The following is a 13,457-nucleotide window of genomic DNA, read 5'->3' on the forward strand; positions in this document are numbered from 1 at the left end:
TTACCTACTTTTCCCTCTAGTTCTATACGATGATTTTTTTACATTAATTTTGAAGCTTTGTTGTTATACCCATACACATTTATGATTGTGGTATTTACCTAAAATAGTTATTATGAAGTAACCATCAGTTTGTTTTTTCCTAGTTTCCAACTCTCAGATAAAATTTGCCATCTGTTCATTCATTATGGTCATCTTTTCTTTAACCTTTTAAAAATATTTATTATTGCCATAAATCCATGTCTATCAATTTCAATATATTGGTCATCTTTATATTTCTTTCCATTAACCTTTTTTCTCTTGAAAATGTGTTATGTATTTGTTTCTTTGCACTTCTAGTAATTTTTATTGTATAATGGAATTTGCATATAGTATATAACATTTATGTAGATTTATGTTTTGGAAACTCTGGATTTTTAAAAAAAATTTCCTCTGAAGAGTGTTCTTTATTTTTTATTAAGCACTGATATTACTACTTGGTTGGTTACCTTGGTTTTTGTGCAGGCTTAGTTTTATGCTTTTTTACATAGTGTTTATACATATTTTACTTACTCCAGGAATACAGCCTTAACTTTTAAACTATGACCATTATGGAACTTGAATGGAAAGTGTTTACCATACCCTCCTAACTTGGTCTAATGCAAACTTAAAAGTGTGTTCCTGCTGCTTGTGACAATAACTGAGATCTCTGGTCAGATTTCCATCTTTTAACTGCTGCTTCCCAAGAGACTTCTTGGAGCCTCTCTGGTAAAAGTTCAAGGATTAGCTAAGGTTTTGTGGGAGGTTAACGTGTATATTTGGAGACCCCATCTCTGTGGCCCCCTCCTCAATTTCCAGATACTCCAGTAACATAAGCTGCATTTTCTGAAATTTCAAACCAATGAGATTGCTACTGATATTTCTGTTTGACTTTTAGCTTCCCCATAACAATGCAAACCTGGAGAGCCAACAGAGGAAAGACTTTTAAATATAGTCTCATCCACTGAAGTTCCTTTCAGGAAAAGTCAAATTCCCTCAAGTTTTTCTTCTGTTCTTCACTCCAGTGCTTTAAAATAGTTTTTCTCCCAAATTTTATAATTGTTGTGTATAGGAAGATTATTACCATAAATGTTATCCCCCTATCTGTACTGGAACTGGAATTCAACTCGGATGCTTTAGAAGTTAACAGTTTTACTGAAGAACCTGATTTAGTAAAATTGTAAACCTACGAGTTTAAAATTTTTTCTGAGGCATTTCTTATCTTAGGAAAGTTTGGAAAATAGTATTGTGGAGATAAACTACTTAGAGGGCACTGAAACCTAAGCTAGATCTTGAAGAGTCAGGAGTTAGTCTGGCAGGAGTGTTTCAAAGAGAGAAAGCAGCAACAATTATATATAAAAAAAAAAGGAATAGAGGGGAAAGAACATGAAGTCCTGAAAAATAGCAAAATAAATTTGCTAAGATTGGGAGCTAAGGAAGAGAGCCTTGAAGTGATAAATGCATTTATGATCTTATAAGCATTAAAGTCATTGGGCTTTAACAGGTGGTCCATGGGGAATCATTGAAGGATTTCAGCTGAGGATTGATGTTAGAATGCATTTACATCCTTTGAGTCCGTGTTCTTTCCTGTTTAAAACATCATGCTTTATCTCCAATAGAAATACCAACTAATATTGGTCCTTTTGCTATCCTAAACTTGAAGGAAAGGAAAGATGCTGCATAGGGCTGTGATCACAGCATAATCTGTTTGCAAGTTTTAAAATGACACAGCAAACATATCATATCGGATTTTTTTTTTAAAGTCAGGCATGAGGAGAATTAAAAATGAGTGAAATAAAATTGATTGAAATCAAATGTAGCTTAAGAAATTCATTGTGGTGAAATATGTGCTTTTAAATAACAGATGGGGGACAAACAATCTATAATCAGTCAAGTAGAATCTGGATGCCAATAAATAAAAGCAAAGCCAGATTGATCATGTTAAAGCTATGTCTGATGGCCAATTTGAAAAGGTCAAATGCCTATAATATTAACTTGACTGTACAGGAAAGGGCATAATATTTGGGAGATAAAAAGTAAAAATGGATGTTTGTTTTTGTAGTGCAAAGCACATTGACCATAGCCGAACCCAATTTTCTTTTTGAGCATCATAGAGATATACAGACTCAATTGCAACTGGTGGGGTCAGTGCAATACCACAGAAACAGTATAAGAAAGTTTTGCATGAAATTGGCTCATGCAACAATACAATTTGGGAACAAAGCATAAGAGTATATAAGCTCTGGAAAGAGCAGGGACTTTTGAAGCCACCAACGCAAAATTCTGTTTTCATTTCACTTCTTCAATGTCACTGATCCTATTTACAAAATAAAGAGCTCATTTATTTAACTCTTGCCTTTGAGTCTGTTTACTATCTTAAATATTCTATATGTATTAATGTATTAGTGAAAACAGTTTCCTCCAGAGCAGTGACCCTTTCTGTTTTAGTATCAGTATATACTCGGTGTCTGACATAAATTAGGGATTCAATATATATATTTGAAAGACATACAGAGGAATGAATAAGCAAATGAATGATTTACATTGAACAAACAAGTAATAGCATTTACTTTGTTAGGGGTTTTTGATTACTCATTTTCGCATGCATTACAATGTTGAATTCACATTAAAACATCTTATGCGCAGTGTTACTATCACCATTTTTAAGTGAAAAAAATTGAGTCTCTGATTGCTAGACTATCTGCCCAAACTCACAATAAGCATCAGATTCAGAATTTGAACACAGCCAGAACCAAAATGATAAATGCAAAATAGAGTCAGTGGTGCATGGGATAGTAAATAACTGTGTGACCTTGAATGCATTATTTAACTTCTCTAAGCTCAAGATATCCTAGTGCCAAGTAGATATAAAAGTGACAGCTCTTTTGGGAAGTTATGAAGCTGAATGATGCATGTAACATTCTTAACACAATGCGTAAATGTAATGATAGTGATAAAGATAATCATCTTTGCCACAGATTAATATGTTGTGGTAACTTAGGAATTCATGACTTTTGAGGTTTGCTGCTGATTTGCAATCAGAAGAAAAGTTAATATTAGTATCTCTTCTCCAGATGACTGCAGTCGGACTAACAAAGAGATAAAATTCAAACTCATAGCTGATTAGCTTTATTGGCTATTCAGGGAGGAATAGCCAATGGAGAAATGCTTCACAGAAATTACCCAACTACAATTTCAGTGAGCTTTGAAGACTTTCCACTTTATTCCTATAACTGTTAAGGACCTTCATTGGATCATCCTTTTGCTCACCCCCTGTCATTGCATCTACATACTCATTTCTCCAGGTCAGTACGGCCCTGCCGTGGAGATTTGGCTGCTTTATTTATCTTAAATTCAGAATATTCTGATTTAGAGAACACTTTATTTATTTCAGAGAGACCCATGCTTAGGGGTCTTTGAATAGTCCTCAAACATTTTTTGCTGTTTACAAGAATATTTCCCAAATATAGCCTTAATGTAAATGATACAGTTTAGGGTTCCATCTTCCCATACTCTTCAGGCTGGCACTAAAGCATCAGTTCCTCAGAAGGACTTAGAGTTTTAGGGACTTGGTAACTGTAAAGCACATACAGGAGCAGATAGATATGCACTTGAAGAAACTCTGATTAAAATACTTAAGAGCTACACAAGGACTTAGATACCTAGTAATATTAACCAACACATTTTTGAAAACAATATATTTAGCTTACAAAAATAGTTAGGATTCCAGTGTAATTCCTCTCTTCACTATTTCAAGGTATGTGCTAATAAATGTTAAGAATATGGTCTTGAATAGTCGTTTTTTTTTGCTAGGGAGAGGGTGGTGATGTTGGTTGATGATACTGAAAACAAATAGGAAGAGAGATCTCTGGATAGAGTTTCCACTTTAAGCTAAAATTCATTAAATTTAAAATAAAATAAATTTTAATCTATTAATTTAAAATCAATTTATTGGGCACCATCTTTTGAAAAGACTCTGTGGCTTACTGGATAGATGAAACAGCGAGATACAGTTAAAGAAACTGTGTGATTTTCTCAAAGAGCTCACAATCTGTTGAAGAAAGAGGCCAAAAGAAAAACAGCATATTTCCATTCAATGGGATAAAATCCCTCTACTAAACTTAAACTACAGCATAAGTTGTGAAATAAGAGAACATAGCTACTCCCTGTCTTATTAGCTGTGCAACTCTGGGCAAGTCAATGAACTCCTTTAAGCCTCTGTCTCTTCAGTTGTGTGATTGAGTTAATATTAGAATGCACTTTATAAAATGATTAGGAAAAATCAAATAACCCATGTGATCTTACCTAATGTTGTATCTTTTACCTGGAAAGCCGCATAAATGTTAGCGGTAATTATTATTTAAGTAGCAGACGATAGGCCTCTATCCCAGTGGAGTGACAACGGATGTGGTGGAATGAGACAAACATGGAAAGAAACCCTGCAAGAGATAATAATGCCACGTGGAGCTTCCAATACTTTCATTTTAACTAGCAACTTGGTGACATATACATGCAGATATGGTTTTCTTCAGCTTTTTAAAAAAATCTTATAACTACATTCTCTAAATACCATAGTCCATGAAGTGACAGTGTTTAATCCTAGTACTCCTATTAACTTTTGGCAGTGAGAGAATTTGACCATATATTCTGTAGCAAAAAAATAAAAGTTATCCCCAAAGAGCTGAAAGCTTTAACTGGCATTGACTCTCCAGTTGGCTCTGTTCCTATGTTTGGACAAGCATTAACTTAATCAGAGCTGGAATCTGCCTGAGGCAGGGAATCAGCAGCTTGGGAAAATGAGCCTTCTGCCACCCCCACTTTTGAATTCATTATTTAGAATTTGTGGTCTCCATGTGACTGTTTTATTGCAGATACATGAATCATGTATTGTGCGTAAGTTTATGTTTTATAAGCACATACACCTATTTTCATTTGAATGGCAGAATGACCTTATGGTTATTAAATGAGATACATTTATATCATATATTATTTTAAAGTACTATACATTATATGACATAATATAGAGATATTTTATTATGAGTAGCTGGGTTACTTTGAGAAATGTTACTAACCTTCTCTGAGCCTTGACTTCTTTATATTTAAAGTAGAGATAACAATTACAGAATTATTGAGGATTGAAATATATAATGTGCAAAGCCCACCATCTGCATCTGTGGTTCTTATTTGATAAATGATTGATAGTGTTATTATGGCCTAATTTTATTCATTGTTTCTTGCCTATAGAAAAACTGAATATAAGAGAGAGAGAAAGTAAATTAGCCAGAGAATTGAATTTACCTAGTGGAAGAGAGGACTGAAGCTCTGGTCGCCAATGCCCTTGTCAATATTCTCTTGGGTGAGCATAATGATAGCTGCAACTGGAGATAGTGAGCTGAGCCTAAGGATATGAATAAACCAAGTATTGAAACAGGGATCCATTGGAAGGAAAGAGTGAAAATATAAATGCATGCATGTGTGCCTGGGTTCCACATATAAGTACTTGGAGAAGTCCATTGCCTCTGACTCCCTTTATTTATATCTATTTTATATTGGCTCTTGATCTATTTTTATCTTATTCCATAGAGAAGGAAAAGCATAACAAGTAAGAACTCTCTCTTTTCTTCTCGGTTGCACCCAGCTACTTATAACTATCTATGAAGTTAGAAAATTCTCAAACAATCGAAAAATAGAAAGACAAGAAAATTTATTTCAATTTCTTAAATTTCAGTTTTCCCTACCCCCCCTTTTTTTCACCAGGAGGTGTGGTAAGCAGAATAGTGTCCCCTAAAGATGTTCATGCACTAATCCCCCAAACCTTTGAATATTTAGATTAAATAGAATAGGGGAATTAAGTTTGAAGATAGAATAAAGGTTGCTAATCAACTGGCCCTAACACAGGGAGTTTATATAATTTTATACATCAGAAGAGCCCAATGTAATCCTAGAGGTCCTGAAATGTAGAAGAGGGATTAAAACATGGCTTTTCTAGGGGGCATACATCATTTCAAACCAGCACAACACCTAAGAGTGGAATTATGGGCCATATGATGACTTTCGATGGACCACCAAGCTGTTCTCCACAGTGACTGCATCATTTTGCATTCCCATCAGAAATACGTGATTTCCAATTTCTCCACTTATTTCCTGAGTGTGCATGTTTATTAAATGATAGCTTTATTATTGTTTGACAATGTATCTCATTGTGGCTTTGATTTGCATTTTTTGGCAGGTAATGATGCTAGGAATTTTTTTCATGTGCTTATTGTCCATTTGCATATTTTGTTTGAAGAAATATTGATTCAAAACAATGGCTTATGCGATAAAGATGGCTATTCTCAGATTAAGCAGTCTGGAGAGAGGCTGTTGAAGCCCTTTCAATGTCTCAATAGTGACATCAAGGTTCCAAGTTCTTTTCATCTTTGTCTCTATTATTCTCTGCATATTGATTCTTCCTTCTCAGTCTTGAAAACTTCTGTTGACAAGTTGGCTTCTAGAGACCCGGGTGTCATAGCATTGCACCAAAAACAGGAAGCAAGAAGGTGGAATACTTTGGGGGGCTATCTTTCTATCAGGGAAGGAACTATTTCCCAGATACTCTCAGTAGATTTTTTTCTTATTTCTCATTGACATAAGGATTTTTTGACTGATGACTCTTGGCTACAGTAAGGCTTAAAAATAAGGACAACCTCTCTAAGCCTGACTCTGCAAGTGAAATAATTGCCCTTCCCTCTAAGTGGGACATGATATCCAGGGGTGAAAGTCTCTTGTCAATGTTGGAGATTACTCCCAGGGATGAATCCAGACTTGACATCATAGGATCAACAATCACATCCTGACCAAAAGGTGGAAAAAGTGTAATTAATAAAGTATCAATGGCAGAGAGAGTTCAAAGAGAGTCGAGAAGCTACTTGGAGGTTACATTTATGCAAGCTTCAGGTATACCTTGCTGTCTATCATAACCTGACAATCCCCATTCCAGCCAATCCTAAAGAACACCTAAGGCAATATGTAAGGTTCCACAGGGGTTCCAGGCACTAGAATAACTTTTCAGAAACCTACACCTCCAAATGGGTCCCTGGTCCACATAAGTACTGAAACCTAACCTAGCCACTCCAGAACATTAGATAGTTCCATCTCCCTACCCATATTTGTGACAGACCCTTCCAATATCAAAAATTTAGAATTGCCATAGCCCAAAAAATCCCAAAGGGAGGGGTTTAGAAGATAGAACTTAACAAATGAATGTGAATGCTGGATCATTGAGTTGATATCTATTTTAGTCTCCAGTATTTTAGAGTAGCTGGAAGTAAAAACCTAAAATTGTGAAATTGTAACCCATGTCAAAGTCTCAGATATGTTCTACGACTAATTGTGGTGCTGTGTTTGAGAATTTATAGCTTCTTTGTATATATGGTATTGTTCACACAAAAAGAAGGAAAAAAGTCGATTGTGATGATAAAAAAGTATTTAAATCCTCTAGCTGCCTATATCCTGGAGTAGCTAGAAGGAACAATATGAGGAGATCATATGGTAGCCCATGACAAACTCTGGGATCTACCCTGTAACCACTTTTTGAAGAGTGCTTTGAAAACTATTGCTTTTTTATTTCTTTGCTTTGTATATATGTTATATTATACAATTTTAAAAGGTTAAAAAATAATGACACCATTTTAAGTCTCTATCAAGGGAAATCTGTTTCTGCCAGTAAGAATGAAGGATGAAGGGAAATGGCTATGGTTAGACAACCTTCAATTTCTGCCAGAAGAGGATATGGGTTGAATCTAAAGCATGATTATTAAGACATTTCCATCTTATATTTAATATAGAAGACTTTCTACCCAGTAGATGACATCTGGGTCATTCTTACTTTCCTCAGAGTGGAAGGAAATAAAACCATCATCAGACAAGAGGAATTAGCAAGAAAACAAAAAAGGAATCCTGAACTTAAATAACACAAGGCTTTAACATTTTTACCAGAAAACAATTCAAGGAGGGAGTATGGAATAAATTCTTTATAGCTCTCAGTCTTATATTGAACTGCCATTGAATAAGATAAACAGTCTACTAGTATGTGATGCAGAGAAGCACAGTGTGAATCAAAATTGGCAATGTTATTGCTTTCCAAGGCGGTGGTTTCACTAGACTGAGACTACTATATCTGCTATTTGTCACTATTTCTTAGATGGGGTATAATTTCCCTTGAAGGACTATTTCACTGAGTCACTTAGTGATATCTAGCTTCTAAGATTTAAGATATAAAGGATGGATGTTAAAGTCATGCCTTTGTTCCCCGGGAGGGATACGGGAGTTTAAATTTCTATTTAGCCTTTGCAATTTCCATCACTGGCAAAGATTATACCTGCCCTTCATTTTTTCTCTTTACGCAATACCAATCCATGTTCTGCTGCTATTTTCCTCATTTGCCACTTTAACTGGAACACTTTATGCGGAGGGGCACAAGTAGAGCAGTGAAACAAGCTGCTAGATGAATCATCTGTCAGAGGGAGATGCGAATTTCTTACCTGCCTAGAGGAGTATGCACAAATGCATTTTGAGACAGGGAAAGGAAGTTATGTATTCTTAATAATTGGCATATCTATTATGACCTAAGCAGGAAATTTGCAAATTGTGACCCACTGCTGGATAGAATGATTAGCTTTGTAAACAGGTAATATTGCACCCAGGGTTATGAGTGTGTAGTTCATCAGTGGAATTAGTTGATTAAGGAAGACCCAGGTTAATTCCTTGGCTTTGTTACTTGCTAACTGTGACAACCTGAAAAAGACACATAACCACTCTCACATTCAATTTCCTCATTTGTAAAATGGGGATAATAAAAGTAGCTGCCAATTTAGGTTGTATGATATTAAATGAGATCATGCTTGCAAGTTGTTCAGTTAAAAACTGATATAAAGGAAGTGTTTAATACATATTAGCTGTGATGCTGACAATGATAATGTCACAAAATCCAATAAGTATCAATACATGTTCAAAAACACTTTTCAGGTAAAAAAAAATGAGAAGTCCATGAATGTTCTAACATAATAAATAAAATAGTGAAATATATTGAAAATTAATTGTGAGATGTGTAGTTACAGTAACTTGTCTTTAAACGGTAGAGAAGCCAACAGAATTGGTCCTTATAGAGCTGAGCTAAGTGCTTCCCTGTATTTTAGCTGAATTAACCTCCCATGTGAATGATGTCACACCAGTCATATCTTAACCGTTTGTCTCAAGAGTAAGGGCTATCTGACTCTCAGGGGAGAGCATCTCCCTGGCAACGTGGGATGTGACTCCCGGGGATAAGCCTGGCATCATGGGATTGAGATTGTTATCAAAAGGAGGTAGCAAAATGAAAAAAAAACAACAACAAAGTCTAAAGGGCTGACAGATTTCAAATAGAGTCAAGAAGTCATTCTGACTCTATATGCATTATATAGATATTCCTTTTCAGCTTTTGGTGCATTGGGGTAACTAAAGGGAAATTCCTGAAAATGTTGAACTATAATCCAGTAACCTTGATTCTTGAAAATGATTGCATAACTATATAGCTTTTAGGTGAGAGTATGAAATTGTGAAAACCTTGTGACTGATGCTCCCTTTATCCAGTGTAAGGGCAGATGAGTAAGACAATAAAGACAATAAATAAATAAATACTAGGGGAGATAAGGGATATTATATGGCATGTGAATATATCTCAATAAAATTGCATTTTAAAAAAAGAGACAAAAAAAAAAAAGAAAAGAACATGGGCTATGGCTATTGCCTCATTGATCCAGATGGCTTATGCCAGTCTCAACTTTGACATTGGGAAAATTATTGAAAGTCTGTGACTCAGATTTTCCATTGTAAAATGGAAACAATTATATAGTACTATAGTACTTATTCTGTGGTGTTGCTTTGAGGATTGAATGAGCTTATTGTGCAAAACCCTTAGTGAAGTATATGGTATATAGCAAGAATTCAATAAATTTTACTATTATTATTATAAAGGAAAGAAAATGTCATCAATTATATTAGTATAAATGGCTTTGCTCCCAATATCATATATAATATCTTGGAGTGGACTTTGAAATCAGATAATTTAGAAATAGAAAGTTATCTTATTCTGTATCTATTAAGATTTGGTGCCAATAATCATAATGGTTTAAACAAAATGGAGATATTTTAAAATTTTTTTCTGAAGTTGAGCAGTCTAGGAAGTTTTAGGAAGAAGAGACCTCAAAGTGAAAGGAAGATAATTTACTACTTCTAAGCCAGGAGAAGATAATTGACTGTCATATGGCATCTTTATTAAGATTTCATGATCTTTCAAGTTATAATTATTTGAAAAATCTTTCTTACCTCTTTCATTATTTTAAAATATTGCATAAATATATGTCTATTTGTTGAACAGTTAGATATCTGATTATAGTTCTGTTTACAGAAGTCCAAAGTGTATATTCACCTCTTAAAAACAGGAAGACTTGTTTTAACTTATATGTGAGATTTTTAACAGCAGAAATGATAACTGTCATGTTTCATTTGAAAAATAAGTGACAACTGTCACTATTTTACCATGCCACATTTGCTGTGCTCTTCTTCAAATTAGGAGCTTCCCAATGAAGGATTGTTTTTCAACAAAGTTTAATAGATCCACAGATTCTGGCAGAATTGAGACAAGAGCTCAGGCATGTTTCACAAAAGCTTGCTAATCCCTTCCTGGTGTACAAGTAGCTGGGGCACAATGGGGATAAGTCAACGATCAGAGCCTGCAGCTCTAGGAAAGTAATTCGAAAATACACTCTTCTTTAAGGTACTATCCTCCACACTTGGAAAGAAGATATCTCATAGAGTTAAAATTTCCAGGTAATCAGAGTTAACAGTTTTAGTAATTCATATAGAAAAAAGTAAATGTTAATTCTCTTTGTCATTTGTAGGAATGCTGAAGACTGGCTAGATCATAAAACTAGAAAGCGTTGAATCAGTTTGTTCTCCATAGTCTAAAGCCTGCACTGTCTAATAGGGTAGCCAGAAGGCACATATGGCTGATTAAATTTTAACTAATTCAAATTAAATAAATTTTAAAATTTAGTTCCTCTATTGCCCAAGCCACATTGTAAATGCTCAATAATCATAGGTGTTCAATGACTGTCATAGAGGATAACACAGATATACAGTACTCATATCATTGCGGTAAGTTTTATAGGTCAGTGTTACTATAGACTTTCCCCCACCCCACAGTTCTTCCATCCATACCTACTGATTGGCGCATGATCTTCTTCATTCTACAAGAAGTTATTTTTAATATTTAATGCCAAGCAAATTCACCCAAAGGACTCAATTAAATGCCCTCTTACCTTCTAGTTTTGAATTGGAGATTCTGTTGGGAATGGTATGCTATGCTCAGATTTTTGCATTCTCCTGGGACTTTTTTGGCCTATCCATATTTATATTCTGTAGGATCTCCCTTGCAGGCAATGATATAGTCATATGTACTTGTTTCATAATCATGTTCTTGGGCTAGCCACACACTGCACCATTATCACACACATCTTCAGGCAGCATTGTTTTCTAAAAGCAAATTATGTCACACCTCTCTCACCTCACTCCAGCCTAGAACTCTTAGATGGCTTTTAATTTTCATTTGAATAAAGCCAATAATACCTAATACATATATGGTGTATTTTACCTTATAAGGGACATTTCCCTAATTTATTACTTAGATTATCTCTTTTAATCTTCCAAACAGCTTTATGAAGTAGTTATTACTATCACCTCCCCCCATCCTGACAGTTGGTATAAATGAGTAAACAGAGACAAGAAGGGATGCAATAACTTTCTCAAGATCACACAGCCAGTAAGTGGCAGAGCTGGCATTGGAAATTAAGAAGATTGGCCAAATGTAAGAAATTAGATTATTGTATTTGGATTTTCTTACTCAGAAGCTAAAATATTCTTCTACCTAAGTCCATGAGAACTCAACCTCAAAGAAGAGAGGGAAATTTAGTTTTTTGCAGTTAACTGGTTAAGGGGAGAAACTAAGAATCTAAACTTATAGTCTTGTTGTTCCCTTCCCTATGTCATCCTGTATTTGTTAGCCTGGGCAGCATTAAATGATAAAGAAACATAATAAGCAATAGAATCACCCGTAACATATTTAGTTACACTCTATGTCATTTCTATATACTAGAAAGATGTTTCCAAAATTTACAAATTATTTTGCTGAGAAGATAGATACCAATTTTATAATTAAATGCCAAATAATGGAATCTGAGTTGACCATTCCCTTAAATGAGTAGAATACTCTTAAACAGTTACATTTTGCATAAATAAAAATGTCATTATATAGCCAACTCTGTTGCATGAAGCAAATTTATTTTAAATGCTATTCTCTAAGCCTGCAATAACTGGCATCATGCAGGCAAGAATTAAGTCTCCATTTACCACTGTGCCCAAAGTATTTTTTTCTTTTGCTATGGCATAACAAGCTTTGGAATTTATAGAACAATTATAGAATTACAGAAGAATCAATGCTTTCTATAATTGCCATAAATGCTAGCTTCAGAACCACAGGTGGGAATTTAGGAAATGCTAGTGCTAGTACTGGAAATGTTTTTTTTTTTTTCCTTTGCTTTTTGCTTGCTTTTGTCTTATTTGTTGTTTGGTTGATTTTGCCCATTGATAAGCAAAGATCTCTCACTTTCTATACTTCTCCTGTATGATATTTAAAACTGTGATTTATTAAAAGTTTAAGATATGCCTGTTGCTTTAAAAAATTACAGCATTCAATCTTTATAATAATCCTCATTTGAGATGTGAGAAAATAAGATCAATGAAGTGAAGTAAGTGAAACAGGTGAAATGTGAAACAGCAAGAAAATGGTGAAGTACAATATTTAATCTCATCTTGTTGATGTCTAAGCTTGTGCTTTTAATAAAATCCATACTGCCCTCTTCAGCCATGTTTATTTCCCGACATACCCCCTTTCCTTTTTTCTGGAGCGTGTACGGCTGAGTGAAAAAAGTATGCTACCAATTTTGTCATTAAGGTAGCCAAATTAAAAATTAATATTCTGGAAAAGTAGTTTAATTATTCAACCCTTTCTCATTCTATTGAAATAAAATTAATCATCTTAATGTTTAAATGATTTTTGGAGAATAAAATGAGATACCCAATGGAAAAGCAAAAAGTTCAGTTCTTAGGTTTCTACTCCTTTTCCATGGGGCATCACAGTGCTCCCCTTACCCTTTTTCCTTTTCGTAAATTAACAAACACCATTCTGTTTCTACTTCTGTCTTCACCATTTTCTTCTCTCCTGCCAATATCCTCCCATCTTTCTCTTTTTCCTTTCCACCTGTTTTTAACAGAATTTAGAAAAAAATCCGACATAGCTATTTCAGATCAGGTCCCAGCCCACTCACTTAATTGAACTGAATAAGTTTATGCTACATTTTAACTTT

General features: G+C 34.6%; 1 long non-coding RNA gene across 1 annotated transcript; it reads right to left on the reverse strand.

Moving 5' to 3' along the window:
* Positions 1 to 4,344: 4,344 nt before the first annotated feature.
* Positions 4,345 to 8,597, reverse strand: LOC143660331 (uncharacterized). Its single transcript, XR_013163960.1, has 3 exons — positions 8,538 to 8,597; positions 5,314 to 5,413; positions 4,345 to 4,454 (listed from the first exon to the last, which is right to left on the reverse strand). It is a non-coding gene; the product is annotated as an uncharacterized LOC143660331 (long non-coding RNA).
* Positions 8,598 to 13,457: the final 4,860 nt, after the last annotated feature.

Source organism: Tamandua tetradactyla, chromosome 16 (genome assembly GCF_023851605.1).
Source record: "Tamandua tetradactyla isolate mTamTet1 chromosome 16, mTamTet1.pri, whole genome shotgun sequence".
In the NCBI taxonomy this organism is placed as follows: domain Eukaryota; kingdom Metazoa; phylum Chordata; class Mammalia; order Pilosa; family Myrmecophagidae; genus Tamandua; species Tamandua tetradactyla.